We start from the raw sequence: 5,505 nt of genomic DNA on the forward strand, positions 1-5,505 counted from the left end.
GTTTAGACTCAAACAGTCACTGATGGTGTTTTAGATCATATATAATATATATTTACTCTAATAAACATTTATAAAGAGTTTAGACTCAAACAGTCACTGATGGTGTTTTAGATCATATATAATATATATTTACTCTAATAAACATTTATAAAGAGTTTAGACTCAAACAGTCACTGATCGTGTTTTAGATCATATATAATATATATTTACTATAATAAACAAACATTTATAAAGAGTTTAGACTCAAACAGTCACTGATCGTGTTTTAGATCATATATAATATATATTTACTCTAATAAACATTTATAAAGAGTTTAGACTCAAACAGTCACTGATCGTGTTTTAGATCATATATAATATATATTTACTCTAATAAACAAACATTTATAAAGAGTTTAGACTCAAACAGTCACTGATCGTGTTTTAGATCATATATAATATATATTTACTATAATAAACAAACATTTATAAAGAGTTTAGACTCAAACAGTCACTGATGGTGTTTTAGATCATATATAATATATATTTACTCTAATAAACAACATTTATAAAGAGTTTAGACTCAAACAGTCACTGATGGTGTTTTAGATCATATATAATATATATTTACTCTAATAAACAACATTTATAAAGAGTTTAGACTCAAACAGTCACTGATGGTGTTTTAGATCATATATAATATATATTTACTCTAATAAACATTTATAAAGAGTTTAGACTCAAACAGTCACTGATGGTGTTTTAGATCATATATAATATATATTTACTCTAATAAACATTTATAAAGAGTTTAGACTCAAACAGTCACTGATGGTGTTTTAGATCATATATAATATATATTTACTCTAATAAACAAACATTTATAAAGAGTTTAGACTCAAACAGTCACTGATGGTGTTTTAGATCATATATAATATATATTTACTCTAATAAACATTTATAAAGAGTTTAGACTCAAACAGTCACTGATGGTGTTTTAGATCATATATAATATATATTTACTCTAATAAACATTTATAAAGAGTTTAGACTCAAACAGTCACTGATGGTGTTTTAGATCATATATAATATATATTTACTCTAATAAACATTTATAAAGAGTTTAGACTCAAACAGTCACTGATGGTGTTTTAGATCATATATAATATATATTTACTCTAATAAACATTTATAAAGAGTTTAGACTCAAACAGTCACTGATGGTGTTTTAGATCATATATAATATATATTTACTCTAATAAACAAACATTTATAAAGAGTTTAGACTCAAACAGTCACTGATGGTGTTTTAGATCATATATAATATATATTTACTATAATAAACATGTATAAAGAGTTTAGACTCAAACAGTCACTGATGGTGTTTTAGATCATATATAATATATATTTACTCTAATAAACAACATTTATAAAGAGTTTAGACTCAAACAGTCACTGATGGTGTTTTAGATCATATATAATATATATTTAATATAATAAACATTTATAAAGAGTTTAGACTCAAACAGTCGACTGATGGTGTTTTAGATCATATATAATATATATTTACTCTAATAAACATTTATAAAGAGTTTAGACTCAAACAGTCACTGATGGTGTTTTAGATCATATATAATATATATTTACTCTAATAAACATTTATAAAGAGTTTAGACTCAAACAGTCACTGATGGTGTTTTAGATCATATATAATATATATTTACTCTAATAAACAAACATTTATAAAGAGTTTAGACTCAAACAGTCACTGATGGTGTTTTAGATCATATATAATATATATTTACTCTAATAAACAAACATTTATAAAGAGTTTAGACTCAAACAGTCACTGATGGTGTTTTAGATCATATATAATATATATTTACTCTAATAAACAAACATTTATAAAGAGTTTAGACTCAAACAGTCACTGATGGTGTTTTAGATCATATATAATATATATTTACTCTAATAAACAACATTTATACAGAGTTTAGACTCAAACAGTCGACTGATGGTGTTTTAGATCATATATAATATATATTTACTCTAATAAACATTTATAAAGAGTTTAGACTCAAACAGTCGACTGATGGTGTTTTAGATCATATATAATATATATTTACTATAATAAACAAACATTTATAAAGAGTTTAGACTCAAACAGTCACTGATGGTGTTTTAGATCATATATAATATATATTTACTCTAATAAACAACATTTATAAAGAGTTTAGACTCAAACAGTCACTGATGGTGTTTTAGATCATATATAATATATATTTACTCTAATAAACAAACATTTATAAAGAGTTTAGACTCAAACAGTCACTGATGGTGTTTTAGATCATATATAATATATATTTACTCTAATAAACAACATTTATACAGAGTTTAGACTCAAACAGTCGACTGATGGTGTTTTAGATCATATATAATATATATTTACTCTAATAAACATTTATAAAGAGTTTAGACTCAAACAGTCACTGATGGTGTTTTAGATCATATATAATATATATTTACTCTAATAAACATTTATAAAGAGTTTAGACTCAAACAGTCACTGATGGTGTTTTAGATCATATATAATATATATTTACTCTAATAAACAACATTTATACAGAGTTTAGACTCAAACAGTCGACTGATGGTGTTTTAGATCATATATAATATATATTTACTCTAATAAACATTTATAAAGAGTTTAGACTCAAACAGTCGACTGATGGTGTTTTAGATCATATATAATATATATTTACTCTAATAAACATTTATAAAGAGTTTAGACTCAAACAGTCACTGATGGTGTTTTAGATCATATATAATATATATTTACTCTAATAAACATTTATAAAGAGTTTAGACTCAAACAGTCGACTGATGGTGTTTTAGATCATATATAATATATATTTACTCTAATAAACAAACATTTATAAAGAGTTTAGACTCAAACAGTCACTGATGGTGTTTTAGATCATATATAATATATATTTACTCTAATAAACATTTATAAAGAGTTTAGACTCAAACAGTCACTGATGGTGTTTTAGATCATATATAATATATATTTACTCTAATAAACAAACATTTATAAAGAGTTTAGACTCAAACAGTCACTGATGGTGTTTTAGATCATATATAATATATATTTACTCTAATAAACAAACATTTATAAAGAGTTTAGACTCAAACAGTCACTGATGGTGTTTTAGATCATATATAATATATATTTACTCTAATAAACATTTATAAAGAGTTTAGACTCAAACAGTCACTGATGGTGTTTTAGATCATATATAATATATATTTACTCTAATAAACATTTATAAAGAGTTTAGACTCAAACAGTCACTGATGGTGTTTTAGATCATATATAATATATATTTACTCTAATAAACATTTATAAAGAGTTTAGACTCAAACAGTCACTGATGGTGTTTTAGATCATATATAATATATATTTACTCTAATAAACAAACATTTATAAAGAGTTTAGACTCAAACAGTCACTGATGGTGTTTTAGATCATATATAATATATATTTACTCTAATAAACAAACATTTATAAAGAGTTTAGACTCAAACAGTCACTGATGGTGTTTTAGATCATATATAATATATATTTACTCTAATAAACATTTATAAAGAGTTTAGACTCAAACAGTCACTGATGGTGTTTTAGATCATATATAATATATATTTACTCTAATAAACATTTATAAAGAGTTTAGACTCAAACAGTCACTGATGGTGTTTTAGATCATATATAATATATATTTACTCTAATAAACATTTATAAAGAGTTTAGACTCAAACAGTCACTGATGGTGTTTTAGATCATATATAATATATATTTACTCTAATAAACATTTATAAAGAGTTTAGACTCAAACAGTCACTGATGGTGTTTTAGATCATATATAATATATATTTACTCTAATAAACATTTATAAAGAGTTTAGACTCAAACAGTCACTGATGGTGTTTTAGATCATATATAATATATATTTACTCTAATAAACATTTATAAAGAGTTTAGACTCAAACAGTCACTGATGGTGTTTTAGATCATATATAATATATATTTACTCTAATAAACAAACATTTATAAAGAGTTTAGACTCAAACAGTCACTGATGGTGTTTTAGATCATATATAATATATATTTACTATAATAAACAACATTTATAAAGAGTTTAGACTCAAACAGTCACTGATGGTGTTTTAGATCATATATAATATATATTTACTATAATAAACAACATTTATAAAGAGTTTAGACTCAAACAGTCACTGATGGTGTTTTAGATCATATATAATATATATTTACTCTAATAAACATTTATAAAGAGTTTAGACTCAAACAGTCACTGATGGTGTTTTAGATCATATATAATATATATTTACTATAATAAACAACATTTATAAAGAGTTTAGACTCAAACAGTCACTGATGGTGTTTTAGATCATATATAATATATATTTACTCTAATAAACATTTATAAAGAGTTTAGACTCAAACAGTCACTGATGGTGTTTTAGATCATATATAATATATATTTACTCTAATAAACATTTATAAAGAGTTTAGACTCAAACAGTCACTGATGGTGTTTTAGATCATATATAATATATATTTACTCTAATAAACAAACATTTATAAAGAGTTTAGACTCAAACAGTCACTGATGGTGTTTTAGATCATATATAATATATATTTACTCTAATAAACAACATTTATAAAGAGTTTAGACTCAAACAGTCACTGATGGTGTTTTAGATCATATATAATATATATTTACTATAATAAACAAACATTTATAAAGAGTTTAGACTCAAACAGTCACTGATGGTGTTTTAGATCATATATAATATATATTTACTATAATAAACATTTATAAAGAGTTTAGACTCAAACAGTCACTGATGGTGTTTTAGATCATATATAATATATATTTACTCTAATAAACATTTATAAAGAGTTTAGACTCAAACAGTCACTGATGGTGTTTTAGATCATATATAATATATATTTACTCTAATAAACAAACATTTATAAAGAGTTTAGACTCAAACAGTCACTGATGGTGTTTTAGATCATATATAATATATATTTACTCTAATAAACAAACATTTATAAAGAGTTTAGACTCAAACAGTCACTGATGGTGTTTTAGATCATATATAATATATATTTACTCTAATAAACATTTATAAAGAGTTTAGACTCAAACAGTCACTGATGGTGTTTTAGATCATATATAATATATATTTACTCTAATAAACATTTATAAAGAGTTTAGACTCAAACAGTCACTGATGGTGTTTTAGATCATATATAATATATATTTACTCTAATAAACAAACATTTATAAAGAGTTTAGACTCAAACAGTCACTGATGGTGTTTTAGATCATATATAATATATATTTACTCTAATAAACATTTATAAAGAGTTTAGACTCAAACAGTCACTGATGGTGTTTTAGATCATATATAATATATATTTACTCTAATAAACAT

The sequence above is a fragment of the Thunnus albacares genome, chromosome 22 (genome assembly GCF_914725855.1).
Source record: "Thunnus albacares chromosome 22, fThuAlb1.1, whole genome shotgun sequence".
Taxonomy (NCBI): domain Eukaryota; kingdom Metazoa; phylum Chordata; class Actinopteri; order Scombriformes; family Scombridae; genus Thunnus; species Thunnus albacares.